This window comes from Marmota monax, unplaced genomic scaffold (assembly GCF_021218885.2).
Source record: "Marmota monax isolate L192 unplaced genomic scaffold, Marmota_monax_Labrador192_F-V1.1 WCK01_AAM20220418_F8-fsc00262, whole genome shotgun sequence".
Classification (NCBI taxonomy): Eukaryota; Metazoa; Chordata; class Mammalia; order Rodentia; family Sciuridae; genus Marmota; species Marmota monax.
Window position 1 is genome coordinate 127,863 of NW_026694427.1, and position 25,586 is coordinate 153,448.

Below are 25,586 nucleotides of genomic sequence, written 5' to 3' on the forward strand. Positions count from 1 at the left end.
AAAGAACCAGGAGAAAAGGAAATGTTCACTGTAAAATTTAACTGAATCTGAGTTTACAGAGTAACTGTGACTAGTGTGCTCCATGTGAGACAGCACAGTTCTAAAAGTATCATCAGCACAATTTCTGAGACCACCAGGATGCTAATTGACAGGCACACCATCTGCCTCATGCCATGGCAATAGTGATGGACAGTGACATCCTCAAACTCCAAGCTGCTGTGTCAAGGTTGATATCACCGTCAGACCCATGGTATGTGAACCACACAGGATCCTGGGAATAAATGGAAACGTGGTGGGCCAGGCTGTCCTGAGGTCTTTGGACACTGTCCAGGTACATTTACCATCTGTATCTGCTACTGTGAGCAGCAGGTGTCCCCACAGGCCCATGACATCTTGGAGGGCCACACCCATCCCACGTGCTGTGTGGGGTAATGGGCAGAGAAGAGAAGGACACAGATTGTTGCAGCCCAACCAGAGGCACCGTCAGTCCACCCTCATGTCCTCAGTGCTCACAGCTCACACACAGCCTGCAGGTGGCCCAGCACATCTACATGGACTTTTCATTTTACAGAGACTGTACAATTAGGGTTGAGCCTAGAAACATAAGATGAATATGAGGCCAGCAGTTCTATTTCCATACTTCCTTAAGAAGACATGGTTTTCTTTTCTTGATTTTGCATGTAAAATTTATGGTGGTCAATTTACTAAAATAGGAAATTGAAAGTCATATCTTTGAAGTGGCAGATGGTTCAGTAAAACATGTTTGGTGAACTACTCTATCAGAAAAGATAAAGCATGGTATCCCCAGGAAACTCCTGGAACAGGCGATAAGGTCCATAAAAGCTTAAGTTCTGCCTCCTGGTGAATCAAGATACTTGTTCCCTGAGTCAGAGGGTGAGTCTCAGAAGGCCAGGGTCACCATAGGAATCACATTGACCTGCACCTGCTGTCAGTCAGACACCTCAGAGACCCTCAGTGCTTCTGTGTGTGGTCAGTCAGGGTTCTCCAGAGAAGCAAACCAACAGGAGCCAGAGGACTGTTTATGTGGTCACAGGTGGGGGTCATCTTTTGAGAATTTCACACACAGTTTTCAGGAGGCTGAGCAGTCCCACAATATGCAGTGGACAAGCAGTGGACCCAAGCGACCCAATGGTGGGCTCCAGCCCGATGTCAGCAGATTCCAAGTCCATGAACTCCTTGTTTCTGGCTAGTTCCTTAGCAGAGCAACACCAGTGTAGGCACAGATCAGATTGGGATTGTATAAATTTGCCTGCAGAAAATGTTTCCCTCAGGGTCCACAGGAAAGATTCATTCCATTGTCCTCTGAGTGGTCACCCAATGCTGTCTTTATGGTTCTGAAAATGGTTTATAGTAATTCTTTTTCTCCCCTTCTTTTTCTTTACCTCCCTTCATAACTCCCTCCCTTCTTTATCCTTCCTTCCTTCCTTCCTTCCTTCCCTTCTTTCTCTCTCTCTCTTTCTTTCTTTTTTTTTCTTTTCTTTTTGGAGTATAACAGATTGAACCCATTAGTTCCATCCAAAAAATACAGGACACTGTCATTTAGACTCTCATTATCTTCATTTTAAAAAAATTATGCTTGGAACACTTAAAGCAGTATTATAGTGCTTAGCCACTGAGCACATTCCAAGCCATATACATATTATTTTGAGACAGAGTCTTGCTAAGTTATTTAGGGCCTTGCTAAATTGCTGACACTGGCTTTTAACTTGAGATTCTCCTTCCTCAACTTCTCTGGCTGGTGGGAGTACAAGCATGCACAACTGCACCCAGCTCTAATATTTCCTAACGACAATTCTATTACATTCCTTGAGAAGGAATTTAGAATGAGGGAGCATTTCATGTATAGAGTGTAAACAGAGCTATGAAGACAGAAAGAGAGTTAAATTTGTAAATCTTTGAAGATTTGGGGTTTCAATTGACATTGGCTTAGGCTGACTGAGAGGTCAGCGGAGGAGAAGTCCTATTGTGAATCCAGAAATATGGAGCAGTCTTGATGGCTTTGGCCTGTAGCTTTCACTTTACTATGTCTCCTGCTCCCTCCCTCTCTGCCTGCTCCTGCTCTTGTGATTAAATTTAGCATATCTCAGAATATTTCTTTTCTCATACCCCAGATATAATGTCTGGAAGTGGACAATAAAAGTGCAGAAATCAGGTGGCCAAACACCAGGGCTGCTGAGTCTTGGTTACTGTGAATTTCTTGACTGTGAACCCACCCAACCCATGAGAACACTGATCCTTTGTACTGCCTTCTTATCACAAGAGTGTTCTCTTTTTCTGCAATCTTGCTCTTCATAGCCATAGCCAGCAAAGAGGCAATAGAGAAAACACTAGACTTTTTCCCAAAACATTCATTGAGACTCGTCCTTCGTTTTATGGTCAAGAGGGTGCATCCCCAGGTGCTAAGGAGCCCCCCACTGGTGACTGCAAGAGCCAGCCCAGGATCTGCTGCTGTCCTGTGGATCGCTAATATCTTTCACTTCAGAGAAACTGCAGTCTTCAGCATTTTGGTTTAAAAGGCAGTGACCACTGTCCATCTCTCTGGCATCCTCTGCATATTGGGAGGAATTTGAAGGACGGAGGTGGTGGTCACACAGGAGCTCTGGTCCTCTTGTTCTCAGTTCTGACTGGACTTCACCTTTGGGGGAAAAAGAGGAACTCTCCCATTTCTAACACCAGCTTCACAAATGATCATATCCCCAGAACTTCCAAAAAGTTTAGTATGGGCTCCACATTCACTACTGAAATACATAGGGTTTGGGATGTGAGAAGGAGACTACTCAGACTTCAGTGGTGAACCAGAGAATCAGTATCTTCCAGGATCTGCATTTATTTCCTACATCATTGACCACCATACAATCAGACATTGAAAGACTTAAATTTCCTCTATTTTCCTATAGTGTGAAGTTCCAACCTAGAATACCTAATGGGGCTTCCCCATACTCTATGAAACCCCATGCTTCTAAGATGTGATGATCTATTCAATCAGAAGTGCAGTCGTAATCTCAAGAGGGGATGCAGAGGACACTCACTCTCTCTTCCTCCAAAACCTCCCTGTGACCTCAGAGTCTGGTGCCTCTGAGCAGTGCCCTCAGCAGGTGGAGGCAGCAGGAGGAGCAGCTGGGGCAGCCCAGCCTCACACTTCTGCTCCCTGGGAGGTTATTGTCATGGCCTGTATCACTGTGGGAGGGGAACTGTAGCCTTATAGACAGAAATAAGTTGTAGTATCTATAGGCTCCAGGCTGCTGATGGTGAGAGTGAACTCTGTCCCAGATCTACTACCACTGAACATTGAGGGGACCCCAGATTGCAGATTGAATGAACGATAGATGAGACACTTAGGAGCTTGACCTTTTTTTGCTGATACCATTTAAGTAATTGCTAATGGACTGATTTGCCTGGCACATGATGGTGACCCTGTCACCTAGAGATTTAGATATGGAGGATACAGACTGGGTCGTTGTGATGTCACATCTGGCACCTGAAGTTAGACACATGAAAAGAAATATATGCCCAATTAATAGTGTTATAAGAGGATTTCCTAGAAGATCCCATGAGCACTGACCACATTTTGCTGAGCACATCCCCAGTGTTGTTCCTCCTTACCTGAGAGGCAGAGCAGCAGGAGCCCCAGGAGCTGAGCAGGGGTCCTCATGGCCATGCTGTGTCCTGACAGGGACTGACTCCAGCACAGGGTGTGAGCAGCTTCTTAAGAAGTCTTCAGGGCAGTGGGCTGTGTTGTGGGCACATGAAAATTAGCAGGGCTAAGCAGGCTGGGCACAGCTGCAAGGAGGGCTCTTCTCAGTCACTCAGCACAGAACCATCATCCCCCCCCCCCATGTTCCAGGGCAACACAGATACACTGCTTCTCTCTGGGGCCACAAGACCACCTCTGTCTAATACCCCTGAGTAGCTTGTTATCTTGGTCTCTTCCAAGTTCACTGCTTGTTTTCTTCCATCTATGACAGGGACTATCCATGATGGCACAATCCCAGACATTGCAGGACAGTTTACCAGCTACTTTCCATTGCACTTACAGAAAGCACTGATACAGAGAAGCTTTCTCTTTGCTCTCTTTCCCCAATACTCATGATTTGAAGTATAGAGGCAATAAGAAAACATGGGGAGTGACACTTTATAATGGAGTGTCATCTGCTTTTATTCAATCTCATGACTACAGCTAAGAAAGTTGTCTTCCTCCATTTATGAATGCTCTGTCCAACTACTTCCACCCAAAGCCAGGGATTATCTTCCTTCCCATATGAGGATCATGAGTTTCCTCTCTAGCTCAGCTCAAGATGATGTATTTGTATGACTTGTGTTCCCTAGCTGCTCAAAGCATTGCTCCTATTCTCTCTCCTCTTTCAACCCAACTCATTCCCTTCAGAAGTAGAGATCCTATGTCCACCAAGTGCCACTAATATTCTGCTGTGTTCCCTAAATTGCATATTCCACATCTCAAATGTCAGTCAGCTCCTAAGAGACTCAGTTATCAGTGCCTGGTTTAGAACAGTGGGGACTAGGCAGGCTACAAGGGAAGCATGTGGGTGTGTGAAACCCTGCATGGGGACTTGCAGTCTCAGTGGGGTCTTGAGGGTGTCCCCACATGAGGGGGTGGTAGGGTTGTCCAGGTGTGGGTGCCCAAGGTGGGTGACACAAGGAGGACACTTGGAGGGATAAGAGTTCCATGCATAGAAGACAGTCCAAGCATGATGAGAAAGACACCCATGCAGGGAGACAGATATGATGGTGGACAAAGAGGGGTGTCAGTGTGGAGGAGGTGGTGGGTATGTTAGAGAGATGGGTGCAAGGAGGGGTAGGTGAGGATGACAGCTTGGGAGTCGTCCTGAACAGGGGGATCACGATGATTTGGATATGAGGTGTTTCCCAAAAGCTCATGTGTGAGACAATGCAAGAAGGTTTAGAGGAGAAATGATTGGGTTGTGAGACTCTTAAGCCAATCAGTGAAATAATCCTCTGTTGGGATTAACTGAGTGGTAACTGTAGGCTGGTAGGGAGTGGCCCGAGGGGGTGGGTCATTGAGGGTGTGTCTTTAGGGTATGTATTTTATATCTGGCAAGTGGACTCTCTCTCTCTCTCTCTCTCTCTCTCTCTCTCTCTCTCTCTCTCTCTCTCTCTCTCCTTGGTGATCATCATGTGAGCTGCTTCCCTTTGCCACACTCTCCTCCCAAGTTGTTCTGCCTCTCCTCAAATCCAAAGGAATGCAGCTATTTGAGACCTCTGAAACCATGAGCCCTTCAGTAAAATCTTCCTCCCATAAAATTTTTCTGGTCAGATCTTTTGGTCACAGCAGCATAAAAGGTGATAAGACAGGAATTGATCAAAAATGCCAATTCATCTATGATAACTATATTCAAGAACTCAGAGTTACAGAAAGGAGTTTCTTACTTTAAAGGAGACTAATTGAATAAAATCTTTGATTTTAGACCATAATCAAAGGTATCAGAGTATACTTACAACTGTGGTAGAGTAAGACATGAACACCTTGCAGAATTAAGTATATATGTCTTTGTGTGTTAGAACATACATAAATAGATAATTTACCTAGTCTAGAATAAAAGTCCTTTAGTCTCAAAAACATCCATGGTTTCTAAATACCATTATTATTTTGTAAAAAGAACCACCAATCCTTGAAGAAATGTCTATTACAGAATCCACAGTCGGAAAATGGAGATGGATCCTGGTCCATCTGGGAACTAGGGTACACTAAAGGAGCAAGGTGGTCATAGCCTATCAAAATAGAAACCAATTTCAATGGGACTCCAACTAGCTACCTGGAAATATTTGAGCATTATAATAATCAATGATGAATATATGTTATAAACCACTGAATAAAATACAAATCTATGAATTGATACTTCTATCTTAATGCAGAAAGGGATATTCATGAAGTATCAAGGATATTGTCCACAAAACCCTTCTAATTGTGAAGGAGGAAGGTCAATGTTTAGCAGAGAATTCATGTGATACCACCTGAATCAGATTCACAGCTTTGCCTCTGGACATTCCTGTGTAGTATAGGCTGAAATGTTGGGGTTGTGACCCCAGTGACACAGGGCATGACATATTGGAGACAGGGTGCTTGAAAGGATAATTATGTAAAGGGAGGTCTTCTGTCTGGTTTAATTCAATGTGCCTGGTGGCCTCATAGAAAGAGAAACTTAGAACTCTGATACACCTGGGAAAGACGATGTGACACACAGAAGGATGACCCCCTGGAACTCAGAGAAACCTCTGAGGAGAACACCCTGCTGGTGCCTTCCTCTCTACCTTATGGATCTCACAACTGCTAGATAATACATTTTTGCTGTTCAAACCCCTGGTCAGTAGTCTTTTCTCATATCAGCACAGCAGGTACACTACCACAGATTGACTAGTGGAATGCAAACAAAAGGGGACTGCCACTCCTACAGGGGACATTGTATAAGGCAATTGGTGTGTCCTCTTCAAAAGTGACCAGGTCCTGAAGTTCAGGGGAACACTGCAAGTGTTCCTGACTGAAAGAGTCTGTAGATCTGCCACTGAGTACTGCCTGTGAACTGGGACAGCAGCACATCCTGACCAAAGGCAGATGGGGACAGTGATGGGATTTGAGGTGGACTTGATAACTGGATGCACAATATGCTAAGGCTGATCACTAGATTCCTTGTGGTGTTGGCTTGTATAGGAGAACATCATCGGGAGGAGGCACATAGTAAAATGTGTTGGGCCATCAGGTCTAAGCTGACTCTCAAATGGTTTCAGTGAGAAAGAAGAACTTTGTGCTGTTCATAAATGTCTGTAAGTTTGAAGTTTCCTCAAAAGTTTTTCAAAGATGAAACATCTATTTGAAGAAGAGAAAGGTTTTTCTTATCATTTGCAATAACCCTGACCCCTTCTTATTGCCATCTGCTACTGTGTGCTCCCAAGGGATGGAGCTGGAGTCTTGGTCCCCAAACTGGTGATATTAGTAGGTTGTAGAACTTTTAGAATCTGGACCTACTGGAAGTTCCCTAGATCAGTGGGGGAACTGCACTCAGAAGGAGTGAAGGCCCCTCTCAGGTGACCACAGCTAGTTCCCAGGAGTATGGCTTATGTAGGCCAGCCTGCCCACTCCCTGACCCATCAGGCCACTGAAACAACACAGAGAAGTTTTCTCTGACAGGTGAAATATCTGCCCCATATTTCAACTTTGGAATAAGATTAGAGTGAGTGTCCCCCAAACCTATGATTCTGCCAATTGAGCAATTGAGAGCTTTGGAATGGGGAATGCAGTGGCCTGGAACAAGAGAAGACATGTTCGCTCTCCGACCTCTAACTGGGACTCTGATTTGAAGAACCCACAAGGAGATCAGAGTTTAATGAATTCTGAGCACAGATCAGGGGACACAGTGAATATGACTCACTCTCCCCACCCTTGTCTGGAAAAATCTCATGTTTTAAGGAAAAAAAGTAAAGAGGAAATATTAAGGAAGAACAGGGTGATCTCCACCAAAAATAAATATGAGACATAGTAAAAGATATTCTGCTTAAAGTTGGTCCAGTTTGTCCTCCTAGATGGTGACATAGCACAGCTTCTGGGCACTGGCCTGTGTGTTGTGTGGAATCATGAAGCAGGAGCAGGATGGAGTGAAAGACAATGTCCTTCATAAACACATGGGTCAAGGGACAAAGGCTCATTAATGATGCTGCATGTGACTTTGTTTCCCCAGGAAGCACAGGAGTTCAACTGCACTGGCTTTTCCTCTCTTCCTCTGAGTCTGTCCATGCTGAAGGACAGGACCTGAACACTCAGTGCCCCATTTGCCCTGAGTGAGGTCAGTGCTCCAGGGCAGGGTGTCAAAGCAGCAGTGTAACAGCAGAGCAAAAATGCTATTTGCTATTTTATTACCTGCCCATCACATTAAAATAAAAATTCCATGAGGCTAGGGTTTCTGCCTGATGTGTTCAAGTCCCTGGGCCCAGCACTGGTCAGGACACTGTGGGTGCACAACATTAAAAACAGTTTTTATCTTGGATAGGGATAAATGAAGACCTTTCCTACCAGAGGTTGGGACCTGAAGTTGTCACCTGTTACCCCAGGAGCCATTGGCACCTTAGATCCATCAGTGACAGAGGGACTGTGGAGGGCATGGGATGCCATTGAGAAGCCAGGTGACCTAAAGAGCAGTGACGAGGGTGATTCTCATTCAGGTGGTGGCTCCTGTTCTGAGAAGTGTCTGTGCTGAGGGAAGCACCAGAGGGCTGGGTGGATGTGTCCTGGTGCCTTCTAGTGGCCAAAGAGGAACTTGAAGTGTGTGTTTGAAGTCCAGAAGAGGCCTGGGATGGAGACAGAGGTTGTGTTCTCTGTCCTCATTCTGTCCAGTGACAGGAGCATACACCATGCACTGACACCACATGTAAATGTTTGGAAGTTTGTGCTCACCTGCACTGAGAGTGTGATGTAAAATGACTCATTTCTCCCAACTGCATCAGAGTTGAAAGTGGACAGTTGATGACAACATTTCATTGGGAAGGTTGATGAAAACCGCAGCTGCACCTGGATTTCTGGTGGTTTCCTTGGCACGTGATCCCTTCTCCTTTGGCTCTGGCCCTATTTTGTCCTCTCTGACACCTGTCCTCTGGCCTCTCCACACGTGGAATTTGCTTTGACCCTCTGGTGTTTGGCAGGGCCCCACGGGCTCAAGGCCATCTTCTCAGAGCTCTGTAAGCACAATTTCCTTGGAGATGGAGACTGAGCACAAATGGTGAGCACCAGCAAGACAGTGACACAGCCCAGATCCTCCACTGCATGGTGCTCTGGGGCTCAGCTGAGAGGTTCACACAAGTGTGATCCTTACAAAAGTACACAGTGACTGCAACATGCACAAAGAAAAATCATATAAACCAACCCAAATCTTTGTTAAGAATGAGAAAATCTACTTTTGAGAAATATTTTAATACACTGGCAGTTGGTGTGTGGTCCTTGTGCCTTCTTGATTGCAGGGATCTGTGAGGACCTTATGATGATAAGTATCCAGGATCCCTGGCTGTGTCTGCCCAAGAGGAGGTAACCATCAGCAAGTCCAGCCAATATTTTTATTTTTAATATTTATTTTTAGTTATAGGTGGACACATGTCTTTATTTTATTTTATGTGGTGCTGAGGGTCAAACCAAGTGCCTCCTGTGTGCTAGGCAAGTGCTCACTTCTGAGCCACAAGCCCAGCCCCTCCAGCCAGCATTGTGTCCAACCAGAAGGAATCCTTGGGATAGGAAGAGCAGAGACCTGACCCTAACTGCTGACACCCACCGAGGGCCCTGGGGCCCCACGGAGGTTCAGTGGCAGTGATCAGGGACAGATTTCACTGTCACCAGCAGCAGCCCCAGCCTGAGGACCTGGATGGTTCCTGTTGTCACCTTTGCTCTCTGCTCCTGCCACAGTGCTTTGGTCTCCCACACAGGTCATCCCAGGGCCTCGGTCAGCGAGTCTCGGCTGCACACACTGCTTCCTTCCTGCTCAGCCCTATTTCTCCTCATTGTATCAAAGCCTCTCTCCAGCACAGTTGTGGAAGAATGTGCAATGCTGGGGAAGATTGAGTACAGCAGTCACCCTGAGTGTGGAGCACCAGGAATCCTTGGCCTGCATCTCTGTGGTGACTGTCAGGAACTTGCTCTTAGGTGTCCAGGCCGTCTGCCTCCCTGACATCTCCATACAGTTGGATTCACATTTCTGGTCAACATGAGGCTTCCGCTGCATCTTGTGGCCCTGGGCCAGGGTGCTCAGGCCCTCACAGAGCAATTCCTCTCCTGTGTCTGATGACTCTGCCCTTGATATTTTGCTGATGTCACTTGCCCCATTGTTCCCTCACCCAAGAGCTTCTCCAGGATCAATGCACAGGACCTTATTTTCCAGCTGTCTCCACAGACTTAGTCACCCTCTCTAACCACCCATGTCTATCAGCCCTTCCAGTCAGCTGCTTCTTGTCTGAGTTTTGCATTTGCACTGTGATCTGTTTTAGAATTGGATTTTTCCTCCTTTCTATTCCTCTAAGCCACAAGTATTCTCATGTTCCACTTCCTCTGCGAAGGCCTTCTCAGTGGGTGTAGCCTGTGGTGTGCTCTGTCACTGCCCTCAGCCTCCTCTGTTAACTGTGTGCACAAGTGCCTCATGTCTGTGACTTCTCTGTCAATCATGGGTCACATCCAGACTTGAAATTCAAGCCCTGTTTTCAGTTCTCCATCCTTATCTTGCCTGGTCTTACCTTACTAGTTTCTAGGACACATAATCATGAAATTTGGTTATGGTCTCCTATGTGCACTGCACTGCTTTAAGTAATTAACTGTGATAAAAATATTAGTAGACAGAGCCGGAGATGCTGGTGCATGCCTGTAATCCCAGTTACTTGGGAGGCTGAGGCAGGAAGATGGTAGGTTCAGGGCCAGCTTCAGCAACTTTAAGAGGCTCTAAGCAAATTAGCAAGATGATGCCTCAAAAAAAAAAAATAAATAAATAAAAAAGGGCTGGCATGTGATATATATATGGAAATGTAGTGAAAATGCTTCCTTCAAATGCTAGTTTTCTGACTAGCAAACAGAAGAATCACTTGGGGTGCTTTTAAAATGCAAATGCTCTATGCTAAGTTGGAGAATACTGATCTATCAAGGAACTTTGTACGTGGAGAATACATATTGCTCACAAGACCCTCTTGAGTCTGAACTTCAGTCCATCCTGAAACACTCTAGCTCCTAATACATAATTTTGAGTTGAAAAATCTATGGTATTTTTCTGTGATAAACACAGAAAAGAAAAGGGAAGGGAAGCTTGAGTGAGTGAGGATCCTTCTTCATCCCCCAGTAGCTCTTCTTTAGTCCTATGGATGGAAGGAGAGTCTCTCTTGGTTTTTTAGGAGGGGTAGTTTATCCACTGTAACAAAGAACCACCAGTGACCATGGCTGAAGTCCCTCAGCAGCTTACCAGCTGTCCTTCGACACCCACAGCCAAGGTCTTCCTTGCAGCACACTCGGGCAGTTCACTCTTATATTCATCCCAGGGTTATAGTTGCAATAGGAGGTACAGTAATCTGTACGGTTACTCCATCTTTGCTGCTACTGGAAATCTAATTGTGGCGTTCCACACTCCCATGGCCAATCTCTCTCCTCTTAAGGTCATGTACTGGAGATGCACATGGTAGTGTTGAAGAACCTTCAAGGAATTACAAAAACTTTAGTCGTGCAGATGAGAGATGATGCAGGCTGGATATAGGTCAGGTTTAGAGAAAAAGATCAATAAGAGGTTTTCTGTATGGAGCGTCAAAAGAAAACAGGAGATAGTTAAGTAATAAAAGCCTGTTTATTAAATTTCCTCATTGGCATCATTCCTATTAGGAAAATTACTTTGGTTTTCAAAGACAAAGAGGCTCTGATTTTCCTGGAGACATTAATGTGTTTTATGTCAATTTCCCAGGAGGGATTAGTTATGAGCATAAAAATGAATACAAACTCTCTCTAGTCCTTCTTGAAAATTTGTAGTAAATTGAGCAACATGGAGAAAACTTTAATTATTTTGCATTAAATTTTGACTTTACATTTAAAAGTTATATGGAAGGTTAATTATCACAGCTGCTTTCTCTCATTTGGCCCCTGTCAGAGACACAGCACCTGGGCCGATCCAGGTTCCAGAATGTTCATGTTACAGCCTGAGTGGAGGGTGTGGAGTAGCATCCTACAAGATTCTTTAAGCTGAGGGATAATGAAGACCCAGGGAAGAAATTGTAACATCATGAAAGAAGCCAGGGTTCATGACACACAAATGATGCCACTGGTTGGTTGTCTAAGGAGTGTTTTCCTCAAATTCTCTTACACTGCAAAAAAAGGATTCTATTATGAACGAAAATTATTGATCTTCCATGGCACCCTGGGTCACTAAAACAGATCACAGGCACAAAAAGTTCCTGCATAGTTTAAGATGGGATATATAGAGTCTCAGGCCTTCAGTATCATCAAAAATGAGGCAAAAAACAGAATACAGTCTTTTGTCTACATCCCATAAAAAGTACAAGTTGCATCAGTGCTAAAGATATTCCCAGACCTTGGAGATAAATTCTGAGGGGAGTCAGAGGTTTGTGTATCCTGGAACGAGCTTGAGAAGGTAAATTGCATGAGGAGTGGCACAGTAACATCAGAGCATCCACCTTCCATCCACCTGGCTTTGTGTTTGAGACTGTGATTGTGTGGGGATTGGGGTGGCTTCACAGAGAGCAGAAAACACATCCCCAGCCTCCCCACTGCTGGGAGTGTAGACAGTGTAAGGACATCTGACCCTCTGCTCAGAACTGAGTTGGGCTGCAGAGCAGGAGGCTGATTGACAGGACACCTAGATCCAGTCCTGTCTGCTGTGTGCCCTAGTGTGAGTAGTCACCAGCTCCTTTGTTGTCCTTAGAGTTGATGATGACCTTCTCACTTTAGAGACCCACCCAAGTTATGATCACTGGGTAGCAACAGAATATTCTAGAATGTTAAAATATCTTTGAAAGTGTATCTAGCTATAGGTTCAGATGTAGATCAGTAATAGAAAATTTGCATAGCATGCAAGAGGTTCTGGTTTCAATTCCCCCAAAACCACAAAAACAAAAAACAGAAGAAAGAAAAAGAAAAAAAATACATATATACATATATCAACATAAACAAAAACATATATATATATATATATATATATATATATATATATATATATATATATATAAAACAATAAGTCTATTAATTTTTATTCTGTATCTAAAAAAACTGTTCATTTTTCACAAATTTAAATATCTTTGAATTCTCTGAAGGCCATGACTATATTTTGTTCCTTCAATGAATGACTCTCACTATATTCTTTTTACTTTTTATCATTCAAAAAATATTTTAGAACAGGTATTTCATTTCTTGCCCTGTCCAATGTCACCCACTCACCTAACCACAGTCAGTGTACGCAGGTCAGCCTGACTTGCTACCTTCAGTGACAAGGAAAATTACCTACCTGTAAGTTGAGAACTTACTGTTCCCTGCTCTGAGTAAGAACCAGGATGATCACCCCTCTGCTTCTGGGGCCACTGGGGACATGGTTTGGACTCAGGAGAATGAGACCCTGCCTTACCCATAGTGCTCTCGGGGAATGGAGAAATCCCTGATCTTGGATGGCTTTGATGGAAGCAGTGAGACCAAGCCTTCAGAGATGGAGGAAGAAAGATGCTTCGCTGTACATGACAGCTGGGTCAGGTAGGTGACACTCTTTAAAATAGATTACAGCATCCCATGTTTTCCTATTGCTTCCCTTTATGAACCACAGTGTCAGGGAATCAGAGTAAATAGGAAGCTACCCTGGCCTCAGTGATATGCATGGGTACCAAGAAAAAGCGATAGAACACTCATGCATATGATGGAATTGTGTCACAATGGATAGTTCCTGTCATAGATGGAATTTAGGAAGCTAAGAATGTCCTGAAGCTGGAGGAGATGGAAATAACAGGCCATGCCGAGAGGGCAAGACTGAGGCTGTTGGATGCCCCCCCCCCAAGTTAGAAAATACTCTGTGGGCAAATATGTGATGCCCAGGGAAACGGGCAGACACTGAATTTGTGAGAAGAACTAGTCCTGCATCTGTGCCAAGCCCTGAGGATTTGCATGTGCCCAGAGTACAGCCCACTCCCTGAGGACTTCTTCTTTGGTGGTAACAGTCTGCAGAAGTCAGTTCCAATCAGGACACAGCATGGACATAAGGGTGCCCATATGACTTCTGGGGACTCAGCTACTTGTATTTTAAAGCAGGAAGTTTCAACACTTGGGGATTTACCCAGCACAGTGGGGTCTGATGTACTTGGTCTAGAAACACATTCTCTCATAACAAGGCTCAGTATGTGGATATTTGTTTTTATGTTTCAAATCTCAGATGCCAGATGTGACACCCAGATGACACAGTCTTCATAAATGGAAGAAGAATGTAGTAGGAATTCTCCATAAACGGAGGAAAACAATTGTAGTTCCAAGGATGTCAATGAGAAGTTTTGGCTGAGAGGGGATATCTCTTTCTGAAGAGATCTTAAGAGAACAAACAACCCAATCAACAAAGGGGCCAAGGACCTGAACAGACACTTCACAGAGGAGGACATACAGTCAATCAACAAGTACATGAAAAAATGCTCAACATCTCTAGCTGTCAGAGAAATGCAAATCAAAACCACCCTAAGATACCATCTCACTCCAGTAAGATTGGCAGCCATTATGAAGTCAAACAACAACAAGTGCTGGCGAGGATGTGGGGAAAAGGGTACACTTGTACATTGCTGGTGGGACTACAGATTGGTGCAGCCAATTTGGAAAGCAGTATGGAGATTTCTTGGAAAGCTGGGAATGGAGCCACCATTTGACCCAGCTATTCCCCTTCTTGGTCTATTCCCTAAAGACCTAAAAAGAGCATGCTACAGGGACACTGCTACATCGATGTTCATAGCAGCACAGTTCACAATAGCAAGACTGTGGAACCAACCTAGATGCCCTTCAATAGACGAATGGATAAAAAAAAATGTGGCATTTATACACAATGGAGTATTACTCTGCATTAAAAAATGACAAAATCATAGAATTTACAGGGAAATGGATGGCATTAGAACAGATTATGCAAGTGAAGCTAGCCAATCCCTAAAAAAACAAATGCCAAATGTCTTCTTTGATATAAGGAGAGTAACTAAGAACAGAGTAGGGACAAAGAGCAGGAGAAGAAGATTAACATTTAACAGGGATGAGAGGTGGGAGGGAAAGGGAGAGAGAAGGGAAATTGCATGGTAATGGAAGGAGACACTGAGGGTTATACGTGGAGGAGGTAGAGAGAGAGGACGGGAGGGGAGGGGAGAGGTGGGGAGGGGGGAGGGTGGAGGATGGGAAAGGCAGCGGAGCACAACAGACACTAGTATGGCAATTTGTAAATCAATGGATGTGTAACTGATGTGATTCTGCAATCTGTGTATGGGGTGAAGGTGGGAGTTCATAACCCACTTGAATCAAAGTGTGGAATATGATATGTCAAGAAATTTGTAATGTTTTGAACAACCCACTATAAAAAATTTAAAAAAAAAGAATACACAGGAGGAGCTATAGTCTGTAAATCCAAGCAACACTAAATGTGGATGTAGATAATCACAATCCAGGTCTACATCTTAAAGAACCTAATCACAATGTCCCACCAGGCAAGTCAGAGCCTTAGTTATTGACACTGATATCAATAGGAAGCAGGGAAAGCTCCAATTTCCTGAAGTATTCTGAAAACTTTTTCCAATATGAGGTCCCATCCAGGGTCAGGGGCAGAGGACCGGAACAGATTTAACATCCAGCATGAGCAGCCTGGAGCTTAAAGATGTTGCCACTTATTACTGTCAATGGCATAGCAGTTTGCTGCCCATAATGACACAGGCTTTGACATCAGCATCCCAGGAAAGCAGAAGTGTAAGGCTGGGCTGCACCAGCTGCTTCTCCTGCGACCTCCACCTGCTTAGGGCACTGCTCAGAGGGACCAGGCTCTGATGCACATTGCCTGGAAGGGGAGAGGATACCTCTTTGTGTATTCACCATCTTTCCTTCCCCTCAGCTCCATCGAAGTAGACCAGAGTGTGTCTCTCCTTATTTCCTAAATGATGCAGAGTAGTGAAGGTTGGGAGTCCACATAGTGGTATCACATGCGATTTATACAGCTAACAGATACTCAAAGCAGGACTGGCTTTAGTACAGGGATTGAAGTTCACACTACAGACATTAATTGTATTAGCAGGTCTGGCTGTTAGGGATATTGGTCTTAGAAATAAGGGAATCTGTTTCTCCCCATAATCCTGAACTCATTTGTCAGCGTAGGTAAAGACTGCCTAATTTTATATACTCAGAAAGCTTTAGGGAGCTCCAGACTGGAGGTGGTTCTCTTAGCCTCCTATACCTCATAACCTGGTCATTCTGCTGATATCTCCTCTGTCTGTAAAAACTGCCTAATTTAGGTCAGGCATGGTAGCACACACCTGTAATCCCAGTGGCTTGGGAGGCTGAGCCAGGAGAATCATGATTTCAAAGCAGCCTCAAAAAAAACCAAGGTGCTAAGCATCTCAGTGAGACCCTGTCTCTAAATAAAATATAAAAATAGGGCTATGGATGTGGCTCAGTGGTTGAGTGCACCTGAGTTCAATCCCTGGCACACACACAAAAAAATTGCCTAATTTTGTATTTTCAGAGTCCTCCAGAGAGTGCCAGACTGCAGATGGTCCTCTCAACCTCCTGTACCTCCTCACCTGGTGATTCTACTGATATCTGTTTATGCCTTTGACAATAGGTGCTTGTGGGTGTAGAATTATTCACTTTGGCTTGTGAATCACATGAGTGCCCCAGTTGAGCAATTCAATGGGAACCCATAAAAGAAAAATGGATCCTGTGATCTGTGCTCCCCAAGGTGATGGTGATCATGTACAGTGGACAACAGACAACAGTACCCTCTTATGGCCACTATTATCTCAACTCTCATTATGTTTCCACAAAAGGATTGATTCATGATATGTGGAGATGGTATTTCAAGTATTATCCATGAATCTGAGATCAGAGGGAAATTTTCTTAGAAAAAAACAGAAAATGATGAGAATAATTCAAAATGCAAAAATAATTGTTATTTTTTACAGTAGGATTAACAGAAGCTAAGGAAAAAGCATGAAGCCCATTAAAGAGAAACAAGTATGTGCTACAACAAACCTTTTCCTTAAGAGACAAATGACTTGTAATTCAAAATGGGCCAGTAGGTGGCAGCACCAGACACATTAAGATTATTAAAAATGGAGATCAGCTGACTGTCCTGCACACCTAGGAGGAACAGTGCCTTTAACAAGGTGCAGGGTCTGCTCATCAGCTTCCCACCACTGTGAGCAAACACCTCCGCACAGCACCTCATGGAGAAAAGGCTGATCTTGATTCTTGGTTTCAGAGGTTTCATGCCACAGACCGTGTCACCTTGGTTTGGGTCTGTGTGCAGGCAGAACATCATCACAGTAGCCCCTGTGAGTCCTCCAATGAGAGACACATGGAAGGTTATGTTACCATTATGAGCCATGTTCATGACTTCTCTCCCAACCTTAATCTCAGGCTACTTTGGGGAGTGTGTGTGTATGTCTGTGGGTGTGAGTGTGTGTGTGTGTGTGTGTGTGTGAGTGTGTGTGTGGGGGGGTGTATGTATGTGTGTGTGTGTGGTTGTGGGTGTGAGTGTGTGTGTGTGTCTGTCTGTCTGTCTGTCCTGTAACAAATCATTGAAGCTGTCATCATGGTCACCTACTGGGGATGAGCAGAAGGAAAGAGTCAGTGTGCAGAGGAGCTCCCCTGGATCCTTCTACAAACCATCTCTGTGGCCCTGGGACTCTGGTGCCTCTGAGCAGTGCCCTCAGCAGTTGGAGGCAGCAGGAGGAGCAGCTGGGGCAGCCCAGCCTCACCCTTCTGCTCCCTGGGAGGTTTTTGTCATGGCCTGTGTCACTGTGGGAGGCTAACTGCTATCTTATAGACAATAATAAGTGCCCAAATCTTCATGCTCCAGGCTGCTGATGGTGAGAGTGAAATCTGTCCCATATCCACTGCCACTGAACCTGGAGGGGACCAGAGATTCCAAAGTGTTTGCATATCTGATGAGGAGCTTAGGAGCTTGACCTGGTTTCTGCTGATACCAGTGTAAATTACTGCTAATGCCCTGACTGGCCCTGCAGGTGATGGTGACTCTGTCTCCATGAGACACAGGCAAGGAGGTTGGAGACTGGGTCATTGTGGTATCACATCTGACATTTGACACTGGAAACATAAAAAGAAATATCCTTGTAAGTAGTGATGTTCCAAGAGGTCTTCCTGAATACCCAGGCAGCACTGACCACACTGTGATTAGTAAATCCCCAGTGCTGTCCCTCCTTACCTAAGAGGCAGAGCAGCAGGAGCCCCAGGAGCTGAGCAGGGGCCCTCATGGACATGCTGTGCTCTGACTGGGACTGACTCCTGAACAGGGTGTGAGCAGCCTCTTAAGAAGTCCTCGGGGCAGTGGGCTGTGCTGTGGGCACATGCAAATCAGCAGGGATGGGTAGGATAGGCACAGCTGCAGAGTGGGCTCCTCCTGGTCTATCAACACAGGCTCCTTGTGTCCAGGTGTCCCAGGTCAGACCAGGGCAGCTCAGATTTGCATGGAGTGAACTTCGATCCCTGGGGCCACAGGACATAGTCAGGCCCCTGAGCTGTGAGTGGTAATCTGTAGTCACTTTCTGGTTCAGGACAGGCTGTCCTTGTGTCTTAAGTACAGTTCTGTTTTGGTGACCCTTGGAGGAGGAGGAGGCATTACAGAAGCAAGGGGATAGTTATGCTTTGGAAGTAAAAAGGGAAATAAATACAGAAATAGAAGAAGATGTATAAACTCACTGAGGTGTTTGGGGTTTTTGGTCATTGGCACAGCATGGTTAAGAGGCAGGGAGGAGTGACCCACCCATGGTCCCAGCCCTTTCTGCCTCACAGTCCCACAGAGCACACTCACACCCATCATGTTGCCAATCTTCTTGAGATCAGCATGTCTAAGGCCAGCCAGGCTCTTCCTCTTAACTGTCCTTTAGGAGAAGAATGATTTTACAAATAAGTTAAAGTACTATATAAGACTAGATAATATAGGGCTGGTCCAGCATCTTAGTAAAAACAGCAAATATTCTGAATCCTTACATATCTCTGATTTTCCAGTATTACCACAAGGCCTTTTAATTCTTAATAATGCCTCATGACCTCAAGAGGGCTGCAGTTTCTCTAACCATTGTGTCCTGCATCAGGTCCTCTAGCAACTTTTCCAGGAATAAGGCAGGACATATTCTTCACTTTTGATCTTTTTTTAGTTATCAGAAACCTTTCTTTCTTTTCTTTGTCCTTCCTTCCTTCCTTCATTTTTTCCTAACTTTCTTTTTTTTTCTTTTCTCATTCTTTCATTCTTTTCTTTCTTTCTTTGGAGCTGATGACTGAACCCAAGGCCTGGTGCATGCTGCACAGTTCTTTACCTCTGAGTCCGATCCCCAGCCCCTCCCTCCCTCACTTACTCATCATTTCTGGGATCATCAGTTGTTCCCTGATACTTCCTCCTGCCCTGGTCTGCAGGGGCTCACTTGTTTCTACTACAAACAGCAGGACAAAGCTGGTGAGCAGTAAACTAAAGGGAAAAGGGGAGTTTTAAAAGCCTCAACCTATTTTAAATACCTCTGTGCTTGTGCTGAGTTCCTTAGGGAAGAGACTATAATGAAATCTTTACTGTGGGTCTAGGAAAAGTACATTCAGATCAAGTTTCTCCTTAGCAACTTGACAAACTGCAGGTGGACAATTGTGGGAATATGTGCAGAGCATCTGATGAAGGAAGGACTTTGCTGGTGATGTATATAGGAGAGGCTGGGGCAGGAGCTCACCCAAGGCTGAGCTCAGGCTGGAGCTGCCTGAGAGCTGCAGGTTCTGGCCCTGGGCTCTGAAGAGGAGGTTCTCCTGGGCATGTGGTGAGGACTCTTGGGAAGCAGAGGCCATGCCCTCAGGCTGCCTGGTAGGGGAGCCAGGGGAGGAAAGTGCTCCACACCCAGGGGCTGAGATAAGCAGAGAGGCCAAGGCCAGGGGAGGTTCAGAGACCAGGATTCAGCTCTCGCCTGGATCTGAACTCAGTGCTGAGCTCACTGTTTTGGGGCAGAGACTCTACTACCAAAGAGGGGGTCAGCAAAGACCCCCAGAGCCTCTTCTCAGCCAGAGTTCAATTTACAACTAAAGGAATACACCATGCCACCTATGTAACATTTAAAATATTAATCCTATGGACACATCTGTGTTTACTCTTTAACTCTACTATGAATATGTGTATGAACATAGGTATTTCTTGAAATTTTGTTAAATATATGATTTTATAATTATTTATTTATTTGTTTATTTATTAGTTTCTCAGCTGCATTGATGCAGTCAGAGTTCTCACATGCTAGGCCAGCATTGAACTACATGCAAATAGCTCACTTTTGTTGACATACTTTATTCTATAATTTTCCTGGGGTGGCTTTGAACGTGCATTCCACCTCCCTCAGTCTCAAGGTGTCCCTGATGCTAATGTGCCACCCTGCCCATGGGACTCTAAGTTCAGACACCCTGAGCCTGGGCAGGTAAAGCTGGCATCTCTTGCCTAAACTCATGGCTGTGTCTCCACTCTCAGGACTGAGCATGAGCTCCATGGAGTTCAGGACCTGCACAGGGTCCTCCTGCTGCCTGGAACAATGACCTTCCCATTGCTTAGGACACTGGGGAATGTGACAGGCTCCAGTGACAAAGAGAAGCAAGTGTCATAGAGATAGGCAGTTGTTTCTATGTCCAGAGCTGGGCATGGGTAGCTCCTGTATGGTTGGTTCCCTCACACAGGGCAGAAGAAATGGCTCATTGACTGCAAGGCCACAGGACAAAGCCATCCACAAATGCTGGTGGCCATCCTCTGATGAGAAGGACACAAGTGCCTCTGGTAGCCCCACAGCTCACATGATTCAGGGACTTAGCTAACAGTGGACCATGTAGGCCACATGATACCCTGAACATCTGTGGCTCTCCTTTCTGGTCTCTAAAGACCACCAGGAACCACCTTTGACTATCCCATGAGAATCCAAGGGATGTAGTCAGATGCAGGCCAAGGGCCAGGATTTGCAGGAGAACAGGGTTGTGACCCATATGAGGACAGCCATGTTGGGAGTGAGGAGTGACAGTTGTGAACTCAGAGTAGGAGGGGACAGGACAGAGAAGACCCAGGCAGGAGGACAGAGGAGAGACACTACAGGATCCCAGAATCCAGGGATAATGGATGGGAGGAGGAGGGAGGGTGTGATCAGAACTGTCCCAAGCCTTCTCCCCTGAGAGTCCTAAGGCTCCCATCTGTCTCTGGGGAAAAGTAGCATCTAAATGGAGGTTTGTCTCCTAATGGGGCAGGAAGAAGTTCAAGTTCCTTGAAGGAAGTGTGGCTGCTGGTAGTCAGAATGACCTGGGTCCCTGCCCCACAGCCCTCCCAGGCAGGCAGGGTGTGCAGAGGGCAGAAGGAGTCAGCAGGAACTCAGCAGGCAGGCCTGGTCCTCATGGTGCCAGGCTGGAAGATGCTAATGCTCTTGCTGGGTCTGCAGGGGTCAGTGATTTCTCACTCCCTATCACTGTGCTTGGAAGAAGGGAGAGTCTTGGGTCAGGTCACTGTGAGAGCACTGGCAGCATGAGGGAGGCCAGGGTTCTGTCCCCATCACCACCGAGAAACAGCGAAGAAAATTAAAATAAAAACATTAAAAAATCAGAAAAATGAGTCCTCTCAGTGCACTTTTGTTTTGCAAGATTATTTAGTCTCTCTGTGTTCACTGCATTATTATTTTAACTGAAATAAGTGATTTGACAATTATGCAAAAAAAAAAAAGAAAGTAAAAAGAAGACACAATTGTGCCTTTGATAACTATTGCATTGAGTTTGCTTACAAATTTGAGATGGGCTGCTATCTTATTTTACTTTTATTGTTTGTTATTTATTAATTTTTGGGTTCCATGGATTAATCTCAAGGGCAGTCAACCACTGAGCCACATCCTCAGCCTCCTTTTGATTTATATTTAGAGAAAGGGTCTCCCTTAGTTGCTTAGTGCCTTCCTGTTGCTGAAGGTGGCTGTGATCTTGTGATTCTCCTTCCTCAGCCTTGCAAGCCACTGGATAGACTGCTATGTTCCTATTAGGTTTTTCAACCAAAAAACAAGCAGACAAAAATATATTTATTTTATGACATCTCCTTTAATATCATTCTGTAACATTCAGTACAGGAGCCTGTGCAAAATAAACTTCTTATCTCTATTGTGCAAAGAAGGAGATTGAGGCTCTAAAGTGGAAGTGTGCCCAGGGGGAGCCCAGAGAGAGCTCTGCAGTCAGTGATCCTAGTCATCACTCTGCTCTTCACATCTTCCAACCCATAATTTCCTTGATTTCTCAGAATGAAAGTTAAATGTGTTTCTTCCACTTCCCAGGTGACAGAATATAATAAACAGCTGATTTTAGTGTGAAGTCAGAGTAGCAATGATAAACACCATTGGTCTGTTGTGAAATGGTGAAACACCTGGCAGGTTTGTCAAATGTTCAAATTCAAGCCCAAGAGTCTGTGCAAAAACATCCCAGCTTCCTTCACCAAACATGAGAAGAGCACTAAAGGTACAATTGCCCATCACCTGTGCTGAGTGGGAAACACACAATGGCAGTAGTTGCTCAGGGACACTGTCCTGGAGAGAGTGTCAAAGATTCATGAGGAAACCATCTAGTGGGAGGGGTCTTGTTGGAAAACCTGAGCTCTGGAGTTGGGCTGGTCTGGGATTCCAAACATTTCCATGAAAGTAATTGACACCAACCAGGCCTTATACTGACACACATGGAAGCCAAACTGGGACACCCAGGTTTGCAAAAAGAGAGAGATTTCCTATGAGTCCAGCTGGCATGGAGGACAGGAGAGCTCAGCTCATCTCTGCCTCCCCAGCACTGGGAGCAAAGTTATTCCAGGAATGGGAGGAGGCTGCCTGGGGACTGGGAGGTGAGAAGGGGAGTCTGAGGCCCTTCATGCAGGTGGAGGAGGTCATGGTGCCTCTTCACAGGAACATGCTCCTTTGGGGGTAGTTATCAGGTTCTGCATGTGAAATACTGAGCTTGAGACTTTGAAAGTTCCTTGGCCAAAGGGGGAAAAAAAGAAGAAAAAGAAGGTTTATTCACTAGGACACCTGGAACTTTGTTGGCATTTCATTATTGAAATAACCTGTTGCAAATTGTCCTTGAATGGGATCTGGAGGTTTTTTCTGAATAACTCCCTAAGTGATTGACTATTTAAGAAATTTATGTCCAGGTGTGATGAGCTACAGTTTTATTCATACTCTTCATTATTCAGTGTCAAGCATCAGGATGCAGGTTTGTGACAGGAAAAAGACAAATCACTGAAAAATCACTCAGATGTTAGCTCCTTAGGATGGATGGAGGAATGTGCTCATCAGAAAGCCTGATCTTCCACCAATACCCACCTCCTTGGAACCCTGGGCTCTCTATAGGTGGAGAAGCAGGAATAACTGAGAGGCTTTTTTAAGTTGGACACAAAGGAAAATGAAAATGTTAAAGATTCCCCCAACTTACCCTGGCTTTGTTACAAAATAAATGTGAGCAGAATCTGGAGCTGTTTCTAGAACCATGGTTGCCTGTGTCTATGCTTTGACAGGTTTAGCAAGATGTTGTTGATGTCAAAATGAGAAGGAAATACATTTTTAAAAATCAATTACTATTAGAGATTCACCTTTAACTCCACCTGTGTTTTGGATATTATGACTCTTCTGGAGACTCCATCCTCACCTAGTGAAGTAGGGAAATAATACTAAGTGTCCCCTTCCTCTTTAATCTATCATATTTTTCCAGGTGAGCAAAAGAGGGCATAGGAGACTATGAATCTTTCAGACCTGAATGAAGTTTTATTTCCTCTCTCACACAAACTTTGCAGGTGTGGGGAAAGAGAAAAGTGCAAAATACCTGACTGGGTGCCTGTGGGGGCAGCCACTGTGCTCCAGGAAAGAGAGGGTAGCAGAGGGGACTGTGAGTTTTTTGTTGGGGACTGAACCACAGTGGAAATCTGTATGTCCTTGCACACTGTAATAAAGTGCAGCATCCCCAGGCTCCAAGCTGCTGATGGAGAGGGTGTAGTCTGTCCCTGACCCACTGCCACTGAACCAGGCAGGGACTCCACTGGCCCTGCTGGATGCACCATAGATGACGCATCTGGGAGCCTGCCCAGGCTTCTGCTGGTACCAGGCTAAGTAGCTGCCAACACTCTGACTGGCCATGCAGGTGAGTGTGACTCTTTCCCCTGGAGACAAAGCCACAGATGCTGGAGTCTGTGTCAGCACAATTTCTCCTGTGGTACCTGAGATGGAAAGTGACTAGAAAGGTCACCTGTGCAGTCTAGGTCATACCCCAGTCTCCACAGTAGAGCCAGGACCCTGCAGCATCCAGAGCTTGAATCACTGGGCTTGCTAAACAGAGGTGCCAGGACACAGGACACAACAACACTGAAAGTGTTTCAGAGATGTGTAGAACCATCCCATGATCTCTCACCTGGAAGCCAGAGTAATAGGAAACAGAGGAGCTGACTGGGGGCTGTTATGGCTCCCTCTAGGTCCCAGAGCCTTAAGCTTCCCAGAGCCTTAAGCAGTCACTCACATGGCTCTGGAAAGCACTGTGGGCAGGGCATGCAAAGCAGCTGGGAGGGGCCAGATGGGCTCCTGGGGCAGAGAGTTTCCCTCCTTCTGTCTGCTCTTGAATACCAGGTGGTCCTAGCAGGAGAGTCCTGGGCCCAGCCTGAGGGCAGATCTCCCTCCTGGGGTACAGAATTTGACCTCTCTTTCCTCATGCCTCATCTGGCTCATAAACTGCCCAGCTGACATTGGAACAGTCCTGCAGGGAACAGCATGGAGGCCTGTGGTGTAACTTCTCTCTTGATCTCTCATGACTGGTCTTCTCCATGGGGGTAGGGTTATCTGTCCTGGCCAGGAGGAGGTAACCAGGCCACACTCTTCCTTGCTCCATACTGATCTCTCCTGCAGGAACAGGAGAAACTCACCCTGTGTGAGATGTGGTATGAGCAGCTCTCTTTAGACCTAGAGCATGGTACAAGAACCACCAGTGCCCCAGTGACAAGGGCCTGGCTCTGGCTCCTCAGGCTCCAGGCACTAAGTCCCTGAGATGGACCCCAGTGCTGCCCAGCAGGCAGGAATGTCTTTCTTCAATGACCCTCTAAAACCCTCTCCTCTCCATCTTGTGTGATGTGCATGTCTAACCAGATCCCAGATTCTCCCCTGGGCAAAGTGGAGAACCTCATCTCCTGGTTCTGAGGATCCAGCTGGGTTTCCTTGGGCTCCTCAGCATGGGTCACATGGGGATGTGAGAACCTGGTCCAGAAACTTCCCTTTTCAGGCTGAGCAGCCCTTCAGGCTACATTTCCCTGTTCTGATCCTCATGTCCTGTACATCTGCTTTTCCCACAGTAGTCCAATGGGTTTGCTTCCCCAGCCTTTTTTGGCCATGGGGAATTAGCTATTAATGCTCCATTAACTCCCAATGAATCTTCATCCATTCAGATGTTAGAGCTTCTTTCTCCAGAAGATCAAGTCCCCCAGCATTCTAGAAGTTACCAGCACAGGCACTGAAGGTGACCCTTGGTGGGTGGAGCTCCATCACCATGGAACTTGTGGCAGAAGTTACTTCAGCTGCCCTTGCTCAGGGTTCACGTCCATGATAATGTGATGTAATAGAATCTCCCACATCCTCCTGTCCAACAAGTTCTAACATGACAGACAATCAGGACAGTGTCAGTACCCAAGGTGTGCCATGGTACTTTACCACTCTGTCATGGTGTTAGCCTCAGCACAGACCTGATGAGTAGTGAGAGGATCTCAGCAGAGACCCAGGAAACAGCCTGAAATCCAGTACAAATGCTTTCCTCACCTCCCCTCAAGGCCAGGGCCCTGCTGTCCACTAACTGC